The sequence below is a fragment of the Anolis sagrei genome, chromosome 1 (assembly GCF_037176765.1).
Source record: "Anolis sagrei isolate rAnoSag1 chromosome 1, rAnoSag1.mat, whole genome shotgun sequence".
Classification (NCBI taxonomy): Eukaryota; Metazoa; Chordata; class Lepidosauria; order Squamata; family Dactyloidae; genus Anolis; species Anolis sagrei.
This window is the reverse complement of record NC_090021.1, coordinates 77,703,210-77,730,202: the sequence shown is the minus strand read 5'-3', so window position 1 is coordinate 77,730,202 and position 26,993 is coordinate 77,703,210.

Sequence of the window (26,993 nt, the reverse complement as noted above, 5' to 3'; positions counted from 1 at the left end):
ACCCGATTTTTTGGAGGATGGTCCAGAGAGCGCTGTGGTTCACTGTGTCGAATGCCTTTGCAAGGTCGATGAATGCCATGTATAGAGGTTGATTTTGTTCTCTGCATTTTTCTTGGAGCTGTCGTGCAGTGAAAATCATGTCCACGGTTCCTCTGGAAGGGCGGAAGCCGTTCTGGGATTCTGGGACGGTGTCTTCTGAGAGGGGCAGAAGGCGGTTTGCAAGGATTCTTGCGAGGATTTTCCCAGCGGAGGTTAGAAGAGAGATACCTCAATAGTTTCTGCAGTCTGTTCTTTCCCCTTTTTTGAAGAGGGTGATGATGGTGGCATCCTTGAAATCTGCTGGGATTTTCTCGGTCACCCACACTTTTTCTATGAGCTGGTGGAGTTGTTGTATCAGCTCAGGTCCTCCCTCTTTAAAGATTTCAGCAGGGATCCCATCTGGTCCACTGGCTTTGTTATTCTTCTGTTGGCTGATGGCATTGCTGACTTCTTCCAAACTAGGCAGTGCTGCAAGCTCGTCCCTGGTTTGTTGTTGCGGAATTTGTGAGAGGACCTCTTCGGCCACATTGGAGCTGCGGTTCAGGAGGCTTTGGTAGTGTTCTTTCCAACATAGTGCGATTGATTTTTGGTCCTTCAGGAGTGTGGTTCCATCTGATGAGCGTAGAGGCTGTATGGCATGGTTTCTTGGTCCATAGATGACCTTTGTGGCTTTGAAAAATCCCTGAGCATCATGGCTATCTGCCAGGTGTTGGATTTCTTCAGCCTTCTTTGTCCACCAGATGTTCTTGAGTTCTCTTGTCCTTCTTTGGACCTCAGATATTGACAAGCTCGAATGTGTCCAGAGGAGGGTGACTAAAATGATCAAGGATCTGGCGAACAAGCCCTATGAGGAGCGGCTTAAGGAGCTGGGCATGTTTAGCCTGAAGAAGAGAAGGCTGAGAGGAGATATGATAGCCATGTATAAATATGTGAGAGGAAGTCACAGGGTGGAGGGAGCAAGCTTGTTTTCTGCTTCCTTGGAGACTAGGATGCGGAACAATGGCTTCAAACTACAAGAGAGGAGATTCCATCTGAACATGAGGAAGAACTTCCTGACTGTGAGAGCCGTTCAGCAGTGGAACTCTCTGCCCCGGAGTGTGGTGGAGGCTCCTTCTTTGGAAGCTTTTAAACAGAGGCTGGATAGCCATCTGTCAGGGGTGATTTGAATGCCATATTCCTGCTTCTTGGCAGGGGGTTGGACTGGATGGCCCATAAGGTCTCTTCCAACTCTTTGATTCTATGATTCTAGGATTGTCAAAATATTCTCAAGCAGTTGTCTTGCATTCATTGAATGTCTCCTGGCCAGTGTGTAATTTCACAAAAATTCTATACACCAGTATTTGCAAGTCAAACATCACTTATAGGGCAACACACACACACACACTGCAATTAATGCATTTTTTCTTATTCAATACAATTTTTCCAGATATATGTGAACCTTAGCATTCAGAGAGATTAAGCCTATCTTACTTTTTAATAACCAATCATAAAAGAAGCTCCCCTAAATGCAGAGATGAGGAAAAGCAACTTCTATGAAAAGTAGATAACTTTAAACATTTGAAGGAGACCCCCCCCCCCTTTTTAGCATGCAAGCTATAATATATCATCTAGGTAGATTGCATAGGTATCCAGCTATATTGGGAATTTTAACATTCACAATTCTGCTATATATTTGACAAACACTAAATCCAAACATGAGGAAATAGGTAATTAATATTTACCTCCATACTTTGAATTTGGAGACCAAACATAAATTGTTTTCCAAAGCACTTCACAATTGTTTAGTTAGAAACAACAAATAATTCATGTCCAGCATATGAATGGACAGAGTATATTCTCTCCACAATTAAAAATAGCAAAAACATTATACATTAAACATGTAACCATCCCCTTCTCTTAGTAGAATGGTAAAAATAAGATCTTAATCCATCCCAGGAGAACCTAAAAGAATCTCTGACCTCCCTACGCCCTTGTTGCTCCTTTGACGTGAAGTGCTAGAGCCACCACTGCTATCATGTTCCCACTTGGCATTCAAAAAGCTAGAAGTGGTGCCATGGCAGAAAGAGTAAAGGGAAGCTGGGATAGATGAACTTTCACCTTTCACAACAGTACTAAGAGAACACTGGTATACCTTTTTTATATATAAGCATTAAAGCCATAGATGTCCATCCAGGATGTCAACACAGGTTTTTGGAGGAAATATTTTGACTAAATGTATTGATTTATACAGGAGTATATGCAATAAATAAAACATTTTCCTCAAATTATACCATATTTCTTTCTGCTATAGCGTTTCACCTCTACCCATTTTACTTTTTTTCGCTCTCTTCCTCACTCTCTCATTTCTTCTCCCCATAACCTCTTTTAATTTAGACAATACATGGCTAAAAGGAAGAGTGGCCTTACTAGATGGCTGATGATTAAAACAGAAGATACCACTGACTGAATTTGAAATCTCTGACTCCTACATGCAACATGTGTGTTCTACCACTGATCCTTGTAGACCATATTTTTTTTACTATGAATAGGGAAGCAGAAATTGTACAGTAGTTTAGTTGTGCAGGAAATTGTTTTCCATATGCTCAAAGAGTTTCAAAACTTTTTACTCTTGATTCATTGTAGCTTTCTATTTATTGCTGTAACTAGAGTGGGTCAGTGCCCTCTAACAGCAAGAAATTTGTTCGCATTCATCTTTAAAAATACAGAATTTGACAGAATACATAGTGGAGTTGAAAAGCAAACACAGATTTGAAGGTGAATAACTGAACTGAAGAGATTGTAAGATAAAATTTGATTATTCGGTTTTTCCAACTTGGTAGTTCCCAAACATATAGAGCTCTCACCATTGCCAGGTAACAATAATTATATTCATATGTCGGGAAAATTGTAGTCTGGAGGAAAGCAACTTTAAAAGAGCAAAAAAAAAGTCCCTTTGATTGACTCACTGTCATAGGACTTTATCACACTAGATTTAGGTTTTGTAGCAATCATATTGTTTAAGCAATGAGAAACATAAAGGATTTGAAACATCATCTTCATGCAACGCTGCCACTAGGTTTGTGCATTTTGGGTGAATTGCTATCCATTTCTGCTTGGTAGATACTGGATGCCCTCCATAAATGGGCACACTGTCAAATGAACATTTTCATTCTGGATCTGAAATAAACAGCTCTTTTCAGCCCATTGGTAGCAATGGGGAACTTATGAGGCTCCCCTTTCCCCTGGGAACCTTTCTTTTATTTCCTTCAAGGGAGCTTGAGTGTCAGAAATGGGGTTAAGAAAGCACCCTATCCAGCCCATGGGGGGGGGGGGGAGGGGACTTTCCATAGACTCCCATTTCATATCCTTCAATAAGACCTGGATTTTACAAAGCATCAGGCTTACCACTCTTAAATTTCTGAATCCTTTCCCTTCTGTTTGTAGAGGGGGAGGCTGCTTATTAAAGCTGTTCTACTCTAGAAGAGAGGCAGGTGCATGCACTTTCTTCCCTCCCAGCACCAGTAACATGCCACACAGCTTTCTAGTTTCCAAGGCATTTTAAGGAGGCCCAGCAAAGGAAAAGTGATGACCTGGAGCTCAGTGGAGCAATCCTCCCTGGACTACCTTTAAAATCCCCTCTCTTGCCTGCAAGGCTACAATCTCCTTTCTGTTTGTAGATTTGCTTCCTTAAAGCTATTGCTACTTTCTACTTTAGAGCAGAGGTCAGCTTCTCTTTTTGTTTACTGGATTACTATTATTATTAATAATTATTATCTTTTAAAAGTATTTTCTGAAGAAGAGGAAAAGAAGGAGAAAAAGAAGCAAAAAGGGTGGAAGCCCCAAATGCATGCACATGCACATGCACCCCACCCACCTTTCCTCAGATCCCAACTCCCAGTCAGTCCTACTAAATAAAAATAATCAGGAAAATAAAGGAAATTCAAAAAGATTCAACTGTGATTCCAAATAGGGGAGGAGGAGCTGAGATCTGCTCCCACTTGTTTTCATTGTGGGTGGGTTTTTGTGCTGGAAGGGCCCTTACCATAATGAGCTCCTGGAGGTACTGAAGGAAACGGAATCTGCTACTACTTTAAAAAAAAATCTAGATCCTGAAATGAAACCTCCACACAGCCCTGCTAGTCCTTCCTTCCAGCTTATGTTCACCCTGACCAGCATATAAATGACAATAATTCAGAGACTACTGTGGAAAGAAACTATTGCACCAGAAATAGTCCTACAGCTACAGGATTTTTAGAGACATTAACAGGTTTTCCCTCTTAATGAGAAAAAATCCAAGAACAAGTTGAATGCAATGCAACAATGAATAAGACATGACATCTTGTAATAATCACAAATTAAATATACTATTACACTTTAACAAGCTCATATGATAACATCCAAAATGTGATCCACTGATTCCATGTTCCTGAAACTTAAAAACTTAAATATTAGTTAAATGTAACTTGACCATCTAACAATTTCAATCGGTCGGTGTTCGTGGCAATACATTAATTTCGGATTTCTAAAATTTAGCATTACCGAATTAAATTTCAGATCTTATATTCCAAGCAATAGAGCCACAAAGAAGCAATAGAGATGAGTAAAGAAAGGCACCAGAACAAACACACTTGTGCAGAGGAAAAAAAGATAAGAGCAATAGAAGGAGGATGGAAGGTGGAGGAGAATCACCAGTGAAGGAACTGTGGAGCAGAAAGTGATTCTGAGCTATCTGATTTCAGAAATAGCAGAGGAGAGGTGCCAGGTAAATCATTCAGGTTTCATATTATCTTTCAATTGTTTTGAAAACTTTAATTTAGGGCTACACCTTTCTCCTACTTAATCGGTTAGTTTTTTCCTTCATAATTGCTCTTTGGAGATTTCGTCTAGAAATTTCAGGAAACCAAGCAATATTCTGAGAATTTGGCTAATACCAGCACTATTATCATATTATCAAAAGGATCTTACACCATAGTATTGGAAGATACCAAGGTGTGTTCAAATTCTATCACACCACTTTTCATAAAAGCGTCACCCACAAGACATGGGGAAACTGTTTCTGAAGAAAGCCAAATCCAAAACTGTACAGGATATGCAGAGTTGTTCTATGGACAGGCTGAAATAAATTATGTTACATTAAATGAGGAAAGATCGAAATTAGATCATGTGCAAGCATATTTTTATTGTTTTAATTCTTTTGTCTTTGTTTTCATTCTTCCTTACCCATTAGGAAGCAGCAGAACAATTTTATCAATTTTGGTTTCCTTATAACTCAAAATCACAAGATGGGTGATGATATTCCTTATTAAAACACAAATACAGTAATTACAGTTTATATGCGATTATCCTGAGTCTGCACAGAATGACTTTAAACAGGCAAACAGCCATTAATTTTACTATTCAAAGTGACGCTCATAATCTTTTAAAAATGTCATATAAAATATTCATTTCTAAATGCCCTACGGTGATTTTGGAATTTATTTAAAGTGGGCTGTTGATAGCTCTTTTATAAATAAGCAATTACAGTACACTAAAAATATCATGGCCCATCACATTATACATTCTATAATTTCATGGATGAAAGGCCTAAAGCTGATCTGCATAAATGTGGTGTGCCTCTCAGCAGGTGAAGGATTTGATTGCACATGATAATCAGAGTTATTATTTATAGTAACCATTTATACCTGTTATTTATTAAAAAGCTGTAAATCATAAATTGATTTCTTTCAGGAAGTCATCCTAGTCTGGTTGAGAACTAGGCGAAGGATTAAGTATTTTTAGAATTCAAATCCAGGTGACTAGTCGGATTCCAATTTAGGCTTATAAGAGAAAATTTGAACGCTTGGTTTCCTCATGCACTACCGTGTGTATATAGCAGGAATGAAAATTGTGCAGCCCTACAGATATTACTGATCTGGAATTCACAGCATAGCAAATTATAAGGAATGCTAGAAATTCTAACTCAGTGGAACAGGGTGTAACATATACAGGCAGTCCTTAAGTTACAAACATCTGACTTATAAATGATTCATAGTTATGAACAGTGGTGAAACAACAGGAAGTGAAGGAAATCTACACCTATGAAAGGAAATTCACTCCTGTAAGAGTTATCATGGGGAAAAGGTGTTTCTACTGAAGCTGTATCACCAATCCTTGTTTCCACAACAAGCCAAAAATTTCAAAATATGATTCTCATAGGGACAGAGAGTGGGGTTAAACCTTCTAAACAGGTAGCAAAACAAACACCACGGGGTGTACTGTTAACCCTTCCCTATGCTATCTAAAGCTTATATATATATATTTGTCAAAGGCTTTCATGGCTGGAATCACTAGGTTCTTGTGGGTTTTTTTCGGGCTATAGGGCCATGTTCTAGAGGCATTTTTCCTGACGTTTCGCCTGCATCTATGGCAAGCATCCTCAGAGGATTAAAAAACTCTAAAATTACAACAGCAAAACAGCAGAGAGGAAACAACCAGGCACATCTTAACACCTCTCAACAAAATATTTTCCCAGGCTCAGCCAAGCCTTCAAATGCTAACGAAGGTGGTCAGTTGAAACATTCACACCTAGCTCCAGCAGAGAAAAGCTCTTTGCCCCACCCCAGCCATTCCACAGATATATAAACCCATTGTCCTAATTCCAACAGACCTCACTACCTCTGCCACTACCTTGCCATAGATGCAGGCGAAACGTCAGGAGAAATGCCTCTAGAACATGGCCCTATAGCCCGAAAAAACCCACAAGTATGTATGTATGTATGTATGTATGTGTGTGTGTGTATATATATATATATATATATATATGGAGTTACACTTAAAAATCTACCTGTTCCCATGTACATTTAAATTCAATGTTGTTCGTAACTTGGGGACTGCCTGTATTTCTCTTTGGACTGTTCTGTAGACATGAATTCTTGCATAACATGGTTGCTTTGACTCCAGTGACCAACTCCTCTCTATTTGTTTGGATCAAATCCAAGATTTTCCATTCCCGTGCTCTGTCTTCTACATTTTGAAAGGAAAACTTACCTGCAAGGCACATCAGAAGTTTGTTGTAGAACCTATGCTTAGCAGAGTTAGTCTCCCAGCAGATAATTATTGAAATCCTTGTTTAAGAAACATATAATCCATAATTTCATCTTGGTTTGGTGGCCTGTAGTAAACTTCTACTCCAATGTTGTTTACGTTTCTCCATGTATGTTCGTAACTTGAGGATTGCCTGTATACTCATGTATAAGTCGACCTTATGTATAAGTCAAGGGCTGGTTTGGGGGTCCAAATTGTGGATTTTGATTCTATGGATAAGTCCAGAGTCATTCCATACAGAGAGGAAAGTTGCAGCACCCCTTCAGGGGGGCAGCTGCCCCTGGCCGCTGGTATTTTCCCACCAGCATGATATTGTTGCAGAAAAATTAAATGGAGGTCAGTGCTCCCTTTAGGTTCTGCTGGAATTGACTAATCATTCATCACTTATATTGACCTGTAGATACGTTTATCTATGTTTTGACATTTTTTAAAGAAAATATCTAAACTTATAAATGGGTGTGTGTGTGTGTAAGTTCCCATCCCTGATATAGAGTCTGTAGATTGTGCTGCTGTTGGGCAGTGCAGAGAGCTAAATGGCTTGTGGCCGAAACATATTTAAATTATCTTAACAATCCCATTTCCCTATAGCTATGGTAGGGATTGCAGAAAAATTCAAAGCAATTGAAGAGTCAAAGGAAATATTGGCAAATTATTCCATTAACCTTAATAATAAAATAGACCTATTGATCCCAAAACCCCTGGATTCATTACACTACAGGTGATATCCAAAACTATGCAAGCAGATCTCTGTGTATTCAAGAGCAGTCCTTCCTTCCTTTCTTTGTAGATCTGTTTGAAATGTTCCACCAATCACACAGAAAAAGATTTGAGGGCACTCAGGAGACTGCAAGGAGAAGGAAGCTGTTTTACCAGCAGAAGCATCTAACTGATTCTTTTGCTCTCCTAATGTGGAATATGAGAGCATCCCTGCTACCTATACAATCTGAGGCTCCTTCTACACTGTCATATAAAATCCAGATTATCTGCTTTCCACTGGATTGTATGGCAGTATAAACTCATATAATCCAGTTCAAAGCACATTATCTGGATTATCTGATTTGATAGTCTGGATTATATGGCATTGTAAAAGGGGCCTGTGTCAGACCCTCTAAAATTAAATCTCACATTTTTCTAGATTTATTACAGGGGAAAGTAGTTTGTCCTGTCACAGGACTTTAGTAAACTTTATCCATTCTTTGAGTCCAACTTCTTCTTTAATCTCAGCTGTAAAAATGCAATATTTGATTATGAGTATTTTATTAATTAGACCCATGACACTTTTATGAACACGAGCATAAATGCATCCTGGGCTCTGCAAGAAAATAAATTCATCACCATCAAGCTGATGTTTTTAGAATTTAGGTCTCTCCCAGGAGAAAAAGGAAAACTCATCACACAATTTCAGAAATCATAGCTAAATCAATCATGTTTAACTAGACTTAATAGGAAACACAAATTGCAATTTCATTTAGTTAATCAGCAGGGTTTATTACTATTATTATTTTTAACCAGAAGAAAGAATGATTGGAACTGAAGAAGAAGACAACGATGAGTTGGCATTTCATGTTGTTGCCTCTTTTCAACAAAAAGCTCCTTGTATTCTCTCCTGAGAAGAACACAGTCTAGCTTCAATATAAAAAGGAGCTATTGTTAAAGAACTATGCAATGTATTCACTCACTTGTTGTAAGACCTTCTTAGATAGGCTACAAAGAAGCATTTTCCCCAGGCTAAGCAAGACGTGCTGCAAGCTTCTGATTGGAGCCTTCCTCTTGCAAGTTGTGAATCCCCACGATTGTTGCTGCTGCTGAGCAATATGGCAGCTGCTCCACATGAATGACCTCCTGGTAAAGTTCAAGAAGAAACCAAAGCTCTGGTCAAGATGAACAATTGTACAATTCTTATAATTAAACTTTTCAAGTCTCTTGGTGACTCCATTATGAGAACCTCAGAAGCCCCTGTTTGTTGGGTAGTATTACTGATTTCAACTGGTCAAAACTGGCCATGATATAGATTCTTTGAGACCATTGCATTCTCAGTGCACTGGCTAAACCTAGTCTGTGCTATACTCAGAGGATATTTAATCATATAACTAGATTTGTATTCATCACACAGTGTGGCAAGCAACATTCAGACTGATCCTAACAAGGTAACTTCAGCATGGATATTTAACACCTCAAAATCATCTTCCCAGGCCCTTGCAGAGCCATCCCCAAGATCTACCCAGATCACTGTAAAGAGGTTGGAGTAGCCCACCAGCAAAATTTCCAGTTTATCTCTTGGGCTGAGCAGATGGTACAAGCTCTCAAAGCTAAATCATAGGGCAAAGGAATAGCCTCATAAGGGAGATACAGTCCTTATATATGATGCAGACCCCATCTTCCTGGCCTGCCAGTCTAGGTTAGGGTTGCACAGAGTATATGGATGGAGAAAACTGGGGCAGATCCATGCCACTCAGATTACAGCAATGTACACCGGTTTAGCACCTTCATCCACAACAAATCCATAGATAGTACCTGTTTTATTATGGCTCAACCTGGTATTTTGCAGAAGCATTACTTGCTGTAATGTAAGACCAGGAGTAGAATAACTGGAATCTTGAAGAATGAAGGTGTCATAACCAATGAAATCTGAAGATCTAATGCAGAGGATGCAGAAAGGCTTCTGCCTTGAGATGATAGCTGTCCTCACTCAAATCTAAGCATTTAGTGATGAATGCAGCAGATGGGGAACCTCAGCAGCATGGGACCTCACCTCAGCCAGAGTTGAAGAACTATGGGGCAATCAAGCAATCTGGTGTCTCAAGATTAAAGTGGATATAGTTCTTTCTCCCTGGCTTTTGTGTGTTTCCTTATTGTGTTTTTATTTGGTTTATTTGTTTCAACAGGGTTTTTAAGAATTCATTAGAAGACAGGAGATGAAAATTCATTAAAAGGTAGAAGATGGAACTAACAAAACAATACACCAATAAAGGTCTGTTACTTTGTTGATTTTCATCTTCTGTCTTTTAATGGATTAGTTTTAGATCTGTTTGCATAGATTGTCTAATTGATTTGAACAATAATTTGATATGTTTTATCTATTTTTTGCAAACATGTTTATCTGTATTCTTTTAATTATTGTGAGCTTACGTGAGCCCCAGTATCAGGGGAAAGGTGACATATACATGACTATCATTATCATCATAAAATGTTTAAAAGCGGGGCTTTGGGGCAAACCAAGAATGGGCAACTTGGAAGTCCTTGAACGATTCAGTAGAGTGGGCAGATCAAAAGACAACCTCACACTTGTATGCTTGTCTACAATGTCCTGCCTCGTGCACAGAGGAAGAATTGTTTAAAACTGCAGACAATGCGGTTGCTGTTGCCTGTTTTTTTGTCAAAAAATATTCAGCCATGTGTGCTCCCTCAATTTTATCAGTTTTAATACTTATTTATGCAATGCTTTTGACATGAAATAAATAAATCATTATCATCTTCCCAACTGGATTTCTCTAGGAGTAGCAAAGGAAAATAGGATAATATTCAGGGGCAGGGACAACAGTCAGGACAACATTCCATTCCACACTTTTTAAAAAAAGAAATAAGTGAACAGGAGATTGATTTTACCATCCAGCACCTTGGTGATGACTCATGGGAAATAGAATTATCTCCCAGTCTCATTCTTATTGTTTATTAACATCTCAACAGCATTCTTGTTTCATTTTGTTTTTTTATTGGTCTTTGAGACCTGGCCTTTTAACTGTTCCCACATAGAAATTTGAATATGGACTTACATTTTCAAAATGAATGCATTTTATTTAATTAATTTAATATCCACATTTCTATGTGCATTTGATTTCATATGCATATGCTTGGATGTACAAAGTTTCTTTTTGCAGAGACAGGGTAAAGTTGTGAATAGGGTTTTGAGAACTGTGAATGAGGAAAGAACTCAGGGATTTAATGTTTAATCTGATTGCTATATAATACATCTCTAATTGTTTTATTTTCTACAACTGTGTCAGACTGTTGCATTTAGAACTGATAAGGAGAAGGAGTCATGTTTTCCTACACTGATCAACACAACTTCTCACCTTGAAGCCTGAATATCAGATGCAGGGAAAGAATGTGAGAGTAAAAAGGGCAAGGTGAATGATCGGAGCAACTGGGTTGGAACGTCCTAGTTTGTTTTTTGAATGAATCTGAAAGAAGTCTGCGTAAAGACAAACCAACCCTCTAAACCAGAACCTGAATACCATTCATTTCACCCTGGTACTTTATTTCAACATGAAAGTGCTTTAGAAATAGATGCATCTCCTTTCAATCACTTTGACATCAGCTCAGTATTTTTTCCCAGCAAAGCAAAATTATATTTTCTAGTAAATTATCATGTATTTTCTAGGAGTAGAAATGGGAATACCTGATTTAAGAATTTTTGCTTTTAGTTAATAATGTAAGACACACAAATGCTTACAGAGGCACTTAACCATATTGCCCACAGGAAAATATATTTCCTGGCCATAGCAATGGTGGAGGGTTACTTGGAAATTTAACCCTCCAAAGAAACCAGAGCCTGAAAGGGTTTACATTTTCAATTACATATCCCAGAATTTACCAACCATCAGATTAATGGCTGAGAAATTCTGGGAATTATAAATTCCAAAGGTAACTTTCAATAATCATGCATGGGAACAAGAGAGGGTTTAAGATGTGGATGTGAGACAGAAGTTACAGAAAATGTTTACAAGAAGCATTCAAGAGAATTCATTCAGATGTGGGAAGGAGCCTGTGCATCATGTTGTTATTGTTAGGTGACTTCAAAATACTGTGGCTTATGGTGATCCTAAGACAAATTGATCATGGGGTTTTCTTGAAAAGGTTTGTTCAGAAGGAGTTGTCATGGCTTCCCCTGAGGCTGAGATTTTCCCAATGGGTGTGATTTGCCCAAGATCACCCAATGAGTTTCAAAGGCTGAGCATGAATTTAAACCCTTGTCTCTTGGAGTCCTAGCATAAGACTTAAACCATATACTACTTCTGATAGTACTTGATCATTAACCTACTGGTTCTCAAATTGTGGGCTGAAACCTTTGGGGGTGACATGATTGTTGCTTAAGGGAGAGCAGTTCATTTTCCAGACATCAAATCATTATTTATTTATCACTTCATGAAGGTAGCTACGTATTAAACCTATTCATTGAGGCTGCAGCAACCTTGTCCCATCACCCCATTGTGATGTCATGTACTCTTCTCAGCTATTAATAACAGTTGACATATTGGGAGGGGAACATTTGTATGTAGATGTCATGTTGGTCACAGGGATAAAAAGTTTCAGAACCTCTGCTGGTTTAACCTTTTCAAGATAGTGGAGGATGGTGGTACTATGAATGCATTCTGAATTTTTTTTCTGAACCTTAAATGGGTGAGCCAAGATGTTGTAGCTGTTGGGAGGGAACACAGTTTTTAGCAACTTGAATAGCATCTTCAAAGTTCAGACTAAAACCCAAAGGAAATTGCCTACCATACTGATAACAGAATCACCAGCTTCTGCTGATCCAAGCATTAGGAGCCAATGAACAAATTCATCTTTGGAGATAGGTGGTTACAAAGTTTGTTGATATCATTATCCTCTATAAGCCGAACACATTGCTTAATATTAAGAATGGGACATAATTTATATTTCATCTGCTTGCAAACCTGCAACATTATTGCAAGCAATATTCCATCACAAATGTTTATGAACAAATAGTTAGTTAACACAAATCATGCTGTAAGGCTCAAGTGGGCATATTTAAAAGGAGAAAACATAAATGAATACAATAATGGTTTGCCTTTAAAGGCTTTCCAATATGTTTGTTCACAAATGCGTTTCCATATGATTTAGTTCTATTTGCATGGATTTACCAAAATCTGATTGCAAGAAGGATGATTTGGGAGTTTCACCCAGGGATTGTAAGGGAGAATGTACTCCCCCCATCCCCATCCCCATTCCCTTCTTTTTCATTTCATAGCAGAGAACAAGTAGAAAAGACTGGAGCTAAGGTGGGAGGTTATTTATCAAGAGGGTATTTGTAATAAGCATGAGAAAAGTGTCAGCTTGGAGAAAGGGGAATAATAACTGAATGGAAGATTGAATGCTTTCTCTTGAAAGAACTGACAAGTGGTAGGTGAAAATAATAATAAAAAGAACCAGATGCACATATACAAGCAGATAGAAAACTGAAAAATGTTCCCAGTATAAAGTCAGCTAGAAAATGCCACTATTGAAGCAAATAGAGCAATTAATCCCCAATTTGTTGGCATCCAGGCTACATTTACTGGGATCCTCACTATTGGTCCTGTTACTTGGGGTTGATGGGAATTAGAGTAAAAAATACAGGGTACTAGGCTGAGGAAGGCTGCCCCACTGCCCAACAGAGGTTCTTTCATTCCTATCCCTGTTTGTAACAGTTTTTAAGTATTGAAATTTAATGATCATAAAATAGGTCAAGGATGCACAAATCATACTCACCTATAGCCCTCCAAGGATCTCATCACTTTGAGGTCCTGAAGCCAGGTGAAAGCAGAGGGATTTGCCATGCACCGTGGTGAATCCAGCTGGCAGGGAGGGAAACCGCTGCCTCGCACCCTGTATCACCTGCTGCATTGCTTTCCTCATTGAGAAAGTGTCATCGCCTGGCTTCCCCCCCCCCCCCTAATTTTATCCAATGAGAACACAGAAGGTTCCTGTGTTCTCTGGGCAGCATCTTAGCACACTGCCAGGATGCTTCCTTTACGGAGCCCTACCGGAAGTAGTCTTACATTGTATGATGGGCTCCTAGGATGTGTTCCACTGCCTCATTTGTGGTTGAGGAGCGCCCATGGTGCAATGGGTTAAACCATTGTGCTGGCAGAACTGCTGACCAAAAGGTCAGCAATTTGAATCTGGGGAGGAGGGTGAGCTTCTGTCTGTCAGCTCCAATTTCTCATGCGGGGAAATGAGAGAAGCCTCCCATAGGATGGTAAAAAATCTGAGTATCCCCTGGACAATGTCCTTGCAGACAGCCAATTTTCTCACACCAGAAGTGACTTTCAGTTTCTTAAGTTGCTCCTGACATAAAAAAATGTGCTTGAGAGAGTGTGACTTACCCAAGGTCATATTACCATAGATTAATTAGAATTTCACCCTAAGGTTTCCAGAGTCCTAGTCCAAAACTGAAACTGCTACATAATGCTATCTTTCACTTTTGAGAGGGGCATTTAGAATTATCAACTAGAGCACTACTTCTTAAACTATGGATCCCACCCCCAAATGTGATCCTCTTTGCACAGTGCTGGAGTCATGAAAAAACTGGCAGAGCTTCAGATGGCCCCTGTTTCATTTTGTAAAGATTTAAAGGATTCTTGTTCTGATTCCTAATCCAAATCTCCAAATCTTTGTAATTGCTTCATTCGGATTTGTTCCATTGGAGGCAATAGGGACATTTTCAAGGTTCATTTCATTTTTATGGTTATCAGGATGAAACTTGGTATACTTACAGGCAATATTTACAAATTTAAGCCTGCCAAGTTTCAGAATGTTTTCGTCATCCACTAATCTTTTGAACATTTTAAAATGTTTTACAATTTTTTAAAAAAAAACTTCAAGAGGTATCCCTTTGAATTTCTGCACAATGAGACAACATAAGCAGGACATCAATCTTGAAAATGATTGCAACTTGTGGATGGCATTCATGGCTGGAAAAAATAGAAAGGAGCTTTGTAAGAAAAAAAATCATCTCTCTCCCACTCCCCTGACCTTGAAATCATTACAGATATTGTTCTTTCTTGAACTTTTGCAGGGTTTTTTTTGTTTTTGTTTACTGAAGGCCTTCTAGGGATGTGGAAGATAATTTTGTCATGCTGACTTATTTTAAGGTGAGCTGGGACCTAAAGTGAATCGCGGTCACAAGTGGAAAGGGAAAGAGCATGGTAATATACTTACTCCAATGTAATGTGCCATTGATTGTAATGTACACGTCAGTTTTGAGATGAACATTACCAAAAATGGATTTTCTATCTATTTTGTGCCCATTCCCACAAGGGTGCATGCATAAGTGGTTCACTTGCAGCCACAACTTGATGGGGTGAGGGCACGGCTTTTCCTTTGCCCCTCAGCTGATGAGAGATAAGAAAGAAGCAAGCTGGGAAGGGAGGGGGGCTTTCTGGCATTTCCACAGTTGGGAGAAGCATCAGAAACCTGGGGGAAAGGGAAAAGGGGCTTTCTTCTGTTTCTTCTAACTGGGAGAGGAAGGAGAGGCCAACTAGGAGGGAAGTATTTCAAATACATAATGAAATAGGGTAGGTGCCATACTTTGAGACCTTTCATGGTGCAGAATTATAGCTGTTTGACACCACCTTAACTGCCATGGTTCCATCATATTCCTGGGATATGTAGTTTGTTGTGACTCTATAGCTCTTTGGCAAATAAGAGTAAATATTTTACAAAACTACAATTTCTAGAATTGCATAGCACAGAGCTGTGGCAGTTAATGGTGTGTCAACCTACTATAATTCTGCACTGTGGATATATCCTTTATCCACTCTTGCTATACACTCTTGCTTTTTCAGGGGGGAAAGCCAGAATCCAGCTGAAGACTAGCATAATTTCTAATTTTCATGCTCTTTGCTTGCACCCTGTGGTAATATAAATATTTATTCTGTTACAGAGAGGTCGGGATAGGAGCTTTAATGCCAATTTGAGTCTAAAAAATCAAAACCATTCATTAGGTAAGAAAAGTGCACCATGAGTATGGGGCTTTCATAGTTGGCTTGACCGCAGGACTGAATTTGCCAAGTGAACAAAACTGGTTGTTCTCTGCAGGCATATCTTAGTATTATCTCTTCATTATGTTGCTGGAATTGACTAGGAACCAACATGTATAAAAGGTGTGTTATCAGACAGAGGAACAGGCCTGTTTCCTTGACCTATCCACCAGGCAAGGTCGGCCAAATTTGGGGCAATTAGCCTTCATGCTGGAAGATTGCCAGTAGTTTCAATGAATATCACAAGGTACTTGTAATGCCCTCTATTGAAGATATATTCATTACGAGGCCAGGTTTCAGCATTTGCATGGATCTTTGTCTGACCATATCTGGAACTCTTCTTTGTAGCTCATATAAAAAAGAAGGGAAAAATTGTTGGAAAAAGAAATAAGAAAAAAGAAATAATAAAATACAAATAGAAGGCAGATAATTGCCTAATCTGTCATATTCTATCAAGGGAGGGTATTTATAACTGATAAATCTGAAGACTGCTACTCAGGTTTATGAGGGAAAAACTGGTAATGATAGCTGCATCTCTCAGTACAAAAGATCTTCAATAAAAGCCTTTGCAGTTTCTTTCACTTTAAAATGATCTTATTCTCTTTACCTTTAAACTGTTGTGAATATTCCCTTATCTACCTGCCAGATTTTTAAAAACTTAAATATAGGTAATTTTGTTGAAATGAATTATTTATTATTTTCCTTTCCCCCCTTCTCCAATCAATTCTGAAGCAACCCTTTCAGAATAAATATTTCTAGCATTTTGAAAAATCTTTCATAATAATTTAATAATTCTATATTATTCATTTCAATATTTCTAGCCTGCAGTTCTATATCCTGTTTTTGGAATAAACATGCATAAAGTCTTGTCTGATTAAAAATAAACAGTGCAGATAATAATATTTTTGTGTAGAAGCAGTGATGTCTTACCTGTTGTTATTGATGCCTTATCTCAGTGGTTTCCAACCTTTGTTCCTCTGTAAGTGTTGGACATCAACTCCCAAAATTCTTGACTGCTAGTCAAGATGGCTGGGGCTTCTAGAAGTTGAAGTCAGAAATAACTGGATGGACAAAGGTTGAGAACAGTGAGAGGAGAGAAAACAAATGAAGGTTGGGGGAAGCTGTAATGCCCACCCACAAAAAAGCCAAAAGTTGGGTTGCCTGGACACATAATGGAAGCAAGAGTGGCCCAACTAGCACAGGCAGAGTTTGGAGGTGGTTGAGGGTGGCAGGAGAGAGATTGAAAGTGGAGTTGGAAAAGAAATTGGGGCTTTTGTGAGCATGCACCAATGAGAGATGCGCATTCTCCCTAGCCTCTCCTCCAAAAAGAAGATAATAATGAAGAAAGACTGTTATAATTAGCAACAAACGGCACAGAAAAGAAAACAACTGATGTGTGATAAAGGGAGGCACACGAGAGAGCTTCTAAGGTCTGGTAAGGAGACTTTTAATTATATAAATAAGGAACAGACTAAAGGCTGCAGCAAGCACTCAAGATGGGCCCCAAATGTGATCCTATCATAGAGGCTTTAAACAGAATTGAGCAAAAATGGTTTGATGTTTTGGAAGAAAGACTGGAAACATGCAAAAAAAAAAGAGCTTTCCCAAATAAGATAGCTAATATAGCGTGGCAACGATCCAAGACTAATGAAGAAGAAATTAACAATTTAAAGGGCCAGCTATCTTCATTGCAAGATAAGATTCGCAGAAACAATCTCAAGGTCATTGGTATACCATCAACAATTACCGATGAGCAATTAGAAGGAGCCTTGGTGGATTGGATTACTGCCCAGGGAGTGGAACTGGACAGAAATAAGATTGAAAGGGCACATAGAGTGTTCAGAGGGCATCAGCAGTCCACTACACCTGGCAAAGATGTGCTAATTAAGTTGAAAGACAAAAGGTAAAGGAAATGGTTTATAAAGTCCTGAAAAGTAAACAAAATTTGGAATGGGATGGAAATACAATCATTATTCATCTGGACCTATCACAAGAATCTTTGAAAAAGAAAAAAAATCCTGCAACCATTTGCTCAGAGACTCTACCAGAATAACCAGAAACTCTGTAGCCTTGCTGGTTTTTAAAGATCAAAGAAAAATAATAGCAAGAAACCCAGCTGATGCTTTGAAATTGTTGATGAAGTGTGGAATTGATTGTTCAAACTTGGATACATGTGACACATGAGAAGAGGCAGATAAGGAGGAAGATGGAGAAGATGGAGAAGACGAAGAAAATGGTTGACCAACCCTCTGTTAGTTCTAAGTATGTTGCAAAGAAGAAACGTCTGCACATGTAATCTGTTGCTAATTTGGAGTGATTGGTTCTTATAATTATATAAAGGGAAAAGAAAGTCTAAAAAGAAAGGACGCAGGAGAGAGGATTGGGGGGAGGGGGGCACAATAGCCTGAAATATACTTCAGATGGAGAGGATGAAGATCCAGACTACTCAGTTTCTGGAGTGTGGGGAAAGGGGGGGGGGGTGGTGGTGAAGATAATAACATACTTTGCAGCCATGGGGAAGTAGGGTATAGGTGGATGGTTAAATGGTTCAAGTAAGATTGGCTTCATTGAATATAAATTCATTAGCTTAGGGATAACGTTGGGATAACGTTTCACGATAGCCTTAATGTAGAAATAATCCATCAAATAGCGGACGTACAAAGAAGATTTTTATTTGTAAAAATAAAACTAGATGGTAAAATAATGACATTGGTTAATGTATACACCCCTAATACAGGTCAAGAAAAATTTATACAAAAACTCTTTAAGAACATTGATAATTATTATGAGGGGGAATATCATGATTATGGGAGACTTTTATTTTGATTTCAGAAAGAAAAGTAATGTGAATTTGAAAAGGCGGAACTTAAAAAATATTTATGATATGACACAAGATCAACAGCAACCAACCTTCTACTCAAATAGGCATAAGAAATATACCACAATCAGCCACATATTGTTAAAAGAGAACTTCAGTATGGAAATAAGATCTTGTTTTACAGGTACAATCTGGCTCTCTAATCATGCTATGGTGATGATCAATTTTGAGATAAGTGGAAATTGAGTGGATAAAACTTGGAAGTATAAGGATATAGTTTGGAAGGATTTGAAAAGTAGAAAATATATGAAAGATCAGATTAAAAATTTATTCCAAGGTAATAATGGTTCAGCCAGCATACAAATTGTTTGGGACACTTCAAAAGTGGTCTTTAGAGAATTATGCATAGCTAAAGAAATAGGTTATGAGAGAAATAGGAGGTTGGTTAGGAAGCAGAAATTGAAGAAAATTACTCTATGTCAGAGAGAAGTTCAGCAGAAGAAAGATAAGGAGAAGGGAGCTAGATTAGCCCAATCAAAAATGGAATTGGCAGAGATTGATGCTTTGGAGTTGTGGAAAGTTGCTGTAATGGTTAAAAATGATTACCAACAAAATAATATCCAATCTATGAAGAGGCTGGCTAATTACTTAAAAAAAAAAGAAAGGGGAAGAGAGGAGTCGGACAGATAAGAAATAAGCAAAAAGAAAAGTAATGGGGAAAGGAAAAATACTACAGGTTTTTGCAAGTTATTATAAAGAATGATATGAAAAAGAAACATTGAAAAGATGGGAAGTAGAGGCAAACACAAAGTTGGACCCCAGGAAGGCGGAGTCAATGACAGAAGAAATAACTCAGGAGGAAATACAAAAAGTGATAGGAGAGCTGAAAGGTAATAAGGCCCCAGGTGTTGAAGGATTTACAGGTCAATTCTATAAGGAAATGGGGGAAGTGTTAATACCACAATTACAAATATTGTTTAACCACATAATGAGAGGGGGCCTACCACCTGATTCTTGGAAACAGGCAGAAATACTGACAATTTTAAAAGAGGGGAAGGACCCATTAGAGGTAATGCCCTATAGACAAATAAGACTGATGAATCAAGATCATAAAGTTTTCACAAAAATCTTGGTGAGAAGGTTGGAGAAGCTCCTTCCAAAATTAGTTAAGGAGGACCAATATGGTTTTGTTGAAGGAAGGAGTATTAGCCACCCATTAAGAAACATAGTGAATACAATAGGAATTTAAAAAAAGAAGGAACAGGCTATGATAAAACTTGATGTCTATAAAGCCTTTGACTTGGTAAATCATGAGTATTTGTATAGAGTTCTAGATAAATATGGGTTCAGCAGAGAGTTTATTTGGATGTTAGAGGTGCTGTATAGAGAGGCTGATGGAAGGATTACGATAAATAATAAACTCTCAGAAAGAATACCAATACAAAGAGGAGTTAGGCAAGCATGCCCTCTATCGCCTTTAATATTTACTTTAGTAATTGAGCCCTTAGCAGATCGAATAAGGAATAATGGAAGGATTGAAGGATATAGAATAGGGAAAGAGGGAACCAGAATTAATTTATTTGTGGATGACATATTAATTATAACGGAAAATCCAAAAGAAAGCCTGGGAGAAATTAAAGTAATTTTGGAAGATTCTGAAAAAGTATCTGGCCTGAAAATAAATTTAACAGAATCAGAAATTCTAAAAATGAATATGGATAAGAGAAAAATTAAGGAAATTCAGTAAGAGGGGATAATTAAGATAGCTAAGAGAAAGATTCGTTTTTTGGGAATTTGGATAGCTAGGAGTGAGAACAAATTATGAGATAATAATTATAATGTGATTTGGAGGAGAATTAGAAGACAACTAAGAGGCTGGAAAGGGAAAAACCTATCAATCTCAAGGAGAATCAGAACGCTAAAATGTGTGTGATACCAAAAATGTTGTATTTGTTTCAGACTCTGCTGGTGACCCTGAGGCCGGGGCAAATAGCTCAGTAGGATAAGGAGTTACGAGAATGGGTATTTGGAGGAAAGAAAGCAAGAGTGGCTCAGAAAATAGTCTATGCAAGAAGTGATCAACTGGGCTGTTGAGTCCCAAACCTACAAGCATATTATGAAGCTTTTCAGTTGAAGTATTTAATAGAAATAGATAAGGGAAATCAGAAATGGATTAGAATAGAAAATGAAAGAAAAGGGTGTAAAGGAAAAGCTGGTATTTTTAGTAAAAATATAAAAGGAAATATAAAAGGAACGGAGGGTCCTAGAAGATTAGCTTTTATAATATGGGAAAAATGGCAAAAGCAGTGGATCCCCACATTATTTAAATGGTCACCATTATATAGCTTTTTTGAGGATGAAGAGGAGTGCTAGCTGAAGAAGTTGAATAGAGCAGGATTTGTAAGAGTGAAGGATTTATATAATAATGGAGGAGAATTAATGGATTTTATGGAGTTGGTGGGAAAAGGTGGAAGAGAAAATTGGCTGAAATTGAGAGGACTATGGGAGATGGTTAAGAATGGAGTAAAAAGAGAGGAAAATAAGTTGGATTCCCTGATCAGACAAAGGGAAGAAGGTAAAATGGGGGGAGCAGGAATAATATACAAAATGATAGTGGAAGCAAAAGAAACAATGCTTAGAACGATAATACAAAAATGGAGTAAGGAAAGCATACTTTCAGAGGAAAGGGTGGAAAAGATAATGAAGGGGGTAAGTACCATTAAAATGGAAAAGTTTCAAGAATTAGTAATAAAGATTTATTTAAAGTGGTATAGAACCCCAGCTCAGCTAGCATATATGATAAAAGGGTCCAGCTCAAACTGTTGACATTGTAAAAAGAGGAAGGGGTGCTTTACACATATGTGGTGGGAATGTGAGAAAGTGCAGAGATTCTGGAAGAGGGTATTAGAACAAATAAATGTGCTATTCAAGGTAAATTTGTATATTGGGCCGAGACTGTTGGAAATTGGAACGTTGGGCCTACAAATGCTGAAGAAAAAAGACCAACAAACTTTGATAGCGATGGTTAAAGCTGCCCATGCTGTAATAGCATTTATTTTATTTATTTATCGTGTCATCAGCAACCATTGTATTACAATTCTAACAGAGCAAAACAAACACAGAGATTAAAAAGAAAAAGAAAAAGAAAAAGATTATTGTCATGGTTGGTCCTGAAAAGGACCGTTGGTTGTTTTGCTTCCTTGTTTGCATGCTTCAAGTCGTCTCCGGTTGCTTCTGGGTTGAGAGAATCGGCCGTCTACGAAGACGTTGCCCAGGGGACGCCCGGATGTCTTGCAATCCTGCGAGGAGGCTTCTCTCATGTCCCATTGGGATGGAAGGATAAGAAAAAATGGACAATTGATAGATGGAACGAATACACTTATGAACAAGTACAATGAGATATTATGGGAATAATACAACAAGATATACCATGGTCTATAAAAATACAAAGAATTAAGATATGGTTAAGATATGTAAAATGGGTTGAAGAAGGGAAAGCTAATGATCAGATAAAGGAAAAAATGGACAGAATCCTAGACTGGCTGCACTTAAAAATGCTTTGTTGTAAAGTTGCGGGGGGGGGGGGGAGGGGGCAAAAATGTAATGGTTTATGGATGTATATAAAGTAAGTTTATTTCGATGGATTAGATGGATACCATTACAATAAAAAACATTTTTTAAAAGAAATTGGGTGGGTGGTCCTAACGCAGCAAGAGGAAGTTGGGGGTGGCAGGAGAGAGACGAGGAGTAGAGGTGGAAAAGACACTAGGTGGGTGGTCATAGTGTGGCAAGCTGATGATAAATGGATTCGCTTTTAGATGGCACACATGCTTGAAAGGGAATAAGCAAAGCTTCCAACATACCCATGCCAGTCCGAAGAGCCAATAGTTACAAGGGTTGAGTGGAGTGGAAGGTATAAGTAGGAAAAAACGATGGAAAAGGGGGATGTTGACTACCAGGGTCAAAGATGGAGACAGGTGACAAGGAAGAAGTTTGAATAAGAGTTCATTTAGAAGGCCTAGGACAGCTTAACTAGGTTGTGTTGAGAAGTCATCCTTCTTCAAAGAGAGATGGCTGCTTAATGAGATCTGTATCACACTAGAGGGAGAAAGAAGAATGTTGGTTTTAAGTTAGAACACACAGTAGCACTCAAGTATCTCTATGCTGACTTACCTAAAATTGAAGGTGGATTCTATTTTTGTACTCATAGAAAGTTGGCAGAGCATAGTAACTTGAGCATTGGGCTAGGAATCTTAAGAGATCAGTTTGAAACTCTGATTGTACAAGCAAATTTGCTGGGTGACCACAGGCAAGTCACATACTGTCAGCCTCAGAGAAAGAAAAATGCAAACCTCCCATGGATATTTTTTTTCAAGAAAACTCCATGATAGATTTGCCCTAGGGTTGTGATAAGTCAGAAACAATGTAAAGGCAAACATCATCATCAACAGCAACAGCAACTTCTTGATAAATCCTTCTGGGTTAGTGGGTATGTAGACAGAGTACACCTGGGTATAAAAGAAAAACATAATAGCTTCCCTTTAGTTCAAAATGCATTCCTGGATCTGAATGGAGGAGGGACACTACCCAAACAGTGTGTTGGCTGCTGGGTGCTTTACACATATAAATAAAAATGAAGAATTGTGATTCTGACTATAATACACGAGCATTTGTTTCTTTTTTAAAAAAGGAAAATATCTGTATATTTTGGCCACCCCAACCTTTGGCACCCAACTTGTGCAGCCTTACTATTAGTGAGGTGCCTGTCTCAGGCTACAGTCTCAGGATTATATGCACATATCAAGTGTTTAAGAACAGTGCCATTTTATATTTCCCTTAAAAAAACTACTATATCTAGGAGCAGTGGGGGATGTAGTCCTATTACTAACATTGAACTAAAATTTATTTGTCAGTCCATCCAGCTTTGGTACATAATGTTGGAGAAGGGTATCTTCCCCATCGCCTTTTGCAGACCAGCCAGCTTTATCCATAATGGTTAGCAGAGCTTCCAAGGCTGCAGTTATCTTTTTTACCTGCAGCTGTTGATAGAGTTTCCTCTATAGATGAACAATTGAAAGGGTTTTTTTTTTCTTGCTATGCATAGTCTGTTGCATCAGGCCTCCAAATGAGCACCCAATTTCAATGTCAGTCCCATTGAGACAATACTGAAAGTGGTTTCTTAGTTCCAGTTTTTCAAATACCATTTGATTCTCTTGTACCTGACAGTGCTATTTATTTGCAGTTAGGAGTTCATGCTTTTCCCCCCTCTGTTACAGTTCTTATGTTCATCCTTCACAGTCTCTTCCTGATTTTGTTCTTGCTTTCCGACTTTGTTTTGTGCTTTCATAAAGTTGATTTGTGAACTCTAGATCCTCCTATTTGTTTGTTGTCAATCATTTAAGGTAGAAGGTCAATTCCATCTTCCATTTTGGAGCTGTCCTGTCCCAGCATTGGAACTAGCAAGAAAGGTGGGTCAGGTGAGTCAGATAACCCAGGCTCTTAGAAATTGCTTACTCTTGCTGCAATATGTTTTTTCTATCCTGTTGAAGAGATTTCACAAATTCTAATGAAGGAAACATTTTTGAGTGGTTGCACCAAAACTTCACAATTCACTTTCTGTTGATCTCTTGCCAATACAAATCATTAGGTAGTTTTCTATGCTTACGTATAAGCATAGGAAAGCTAGTAGTTTAGCATTACTGACACTGATTGGCAGTGTTTCTCCAAGGTTGCATGGAGTTCTTCTTTGTACTCTACTAATGATGCTGAAATGGAACCTGGGATTTTCCATGTGCAAATCATGTTCTCTGTCATAGAATACCAAATAACACTCTATTAAAAAGTTTTAAGTTAGTAAATAAGTGCCAAACTTTAATTATGAAACTAAAAGCATTACTAGTCACTGAATCAATGGGATTATTTACACTTTTACAATTAAGCAAATGCCTAAATAACTTGCTAGGCATTTCACAGATGGTGATATTAAACTTGGTAACTTCTTTATAACATTGAGTTATTAGATGTCACTTCAATCAAGGTCAATGAATTCATTTGCTATCTAATTTGAATGTGACATGATCTAGCTGTGATTGAAGTTAATGTTCCTTGATTAATAATAGCAGAAAATGTCTTTCTTCCCCTCCCAGAAAACCACTATCCTTTATGGGATTTGGAAGTCATGAGATACAAAATGTTCTATGTAGAAGTTTAATGTACATAGAGTACTTCAGCTTGTCAGGGAGACTGAATGATACATTATAGCCTTGGAGATCTTGTGTTCCTCCACAACTTGTTTGGCTGCAGTTCGATCTTGGCTGTAGTTGATGACAGCATGTAAGAGGACACAGATGTGGGAAGGCAGATGGTACACTACAAACAATCTTGGATTGGGGAGCCATATCTACTTCCTGGGTAGCATCATGAAAGTTATATTTCTTGGGACTAGATAAACATTTTATGTCTTGTTCTAGATAGAGTGAAGGCAGTGTGTGGAAGAGTCCTCATTAGATTTCATGACCAAGAGGGGATTCAAATCCTGTACTCTAAAGCCATAGTTCAGTGCTCAAATTACTTCACCATTTCCATGCTACATAAATGAGGATCTCAGTATTTAATGGGTGGAAATGAAATGAAAATAGGGAATTGTTTATTTTAACTATTTTTAGGTAATGTATTTTCGCAGGCACAGCTTTTTATGCAGAGATATGATAAAGTAAGATTCCCTTCCGATGCAAAACACACCTATAGGAATTTTTTTCTTTACTTAAACTTGCCTGATTCTCCAGCTCTGCAGAGGCACAATGATGGGATCAGAGGTTTTCAATACTATAATCAATTCCCTATGATGACTCCAAGTATATCCATAATTTGTTTCTAATACGTAACAGTATTATTTATTTATTTAGTACATTTCTATACCACCCCTCTCAGCCTTCCGGCGACTTGAGGCGGTTTACAAAGCAGGAGTTCAATGCCACCAAGGACACAATTACAATATACAATATAAAAACATCAGCAACAATAAAATCATACATCATAATAAAACAATGTCCAGTTCCGCCATGTAGTTATTCTGTTATTATATCCGTTACTCTGTATTTTCAAATGCCTGCTCAAAAAGCCATCTCTTAAGGTTGTTTTGGAATGATAGGAGTGAGGAAGTCGATCTAATCTCCCTAGGAAAGACCCTGTCTCTCGTTCCCGCCAACCATACTTGTGATAATGGCGGGACTGAGAGCACGGCCTCTCCAGATGATCTTAAAGTCCTCACAGGTTCATAAGGTGAGATTCATTCAGACAGATAAGTTGGGCCAGAACCATTTAGGGCTTTATAGGCTAACGCCAGCACTTTGAATTGTGGCCGGTAGCAAACTGGCAGCCAGTGGAGCTGGCGCAACAAAGGAGTTGTATGCTCCCTGAGAGCCACTCCAGTTAGCAATCTGGCTGCTGTCCATTGGACCAGTTGAAGCTTCCGGACAGTCTTCAAAGGCAACCCCATGTAGAGAGCGTTGCAGTAGTCTATATGGGATGTAACAAGAGCGTGGACTACCGTGGCCAGGTCAGACTTCTCAAGGTATAGGCGCAGCTGGCACACAAGCTTTAACTGTGCAAATGCTCCCCTGGTCACTGCCAAGACCTAGGGTTCCAAGCTCAGCGATGAGTCCAGGATCATACCCAGACTGTGAACCTGTGTCTTCAGGGGGAGTGTGACCCCATCCAACACAGGCTGTAACCCTATGCCCTGTTCGGCCTTACAACTGACCAGGAGTACCTCTGTCTTGTCTGGATTCAATTTCAATTCGTTAGCCCTCATCCAAATCGTCACAGCAGCCAAGCACTGGTTCAGGACCTGAACAGGCTCCTTAGTAGCAGGTGGAAAGGAGTAACAGAGTTGGACATGATCTGCGTACAGATGACACTGCACCCTGAAACTCCGGATGATCTCTCCCAGCTGTATCATGTATATGTTGAACAGCATGGGAGACAGTATTGAACCTTGAGGAACCCCACAAGACAATGGTTGTGGGGTTGATCAGGTGTCTCCCAATGACACCATCTGGGTACGACCCTCCAGAAAGGACTGGAGCCACTATAGAACAGTGCCCCCAAGGCCCATTCCAGCAAGGCATCCCAGAAGGATACTGTGGTTGACGGTACCACTGAGAGGTCCAGAAGAACTAACAGGAACACATTCCCCCTGTCTAGCTCCCGACGTAGATCATCAACTAAGGCAACCAAGGCTGTCTTGGTTCCATGACTGGGTCTAAAGCCAGACTGTGCCGGATCCAGATAATCCGTGTCTTCCAAGAATA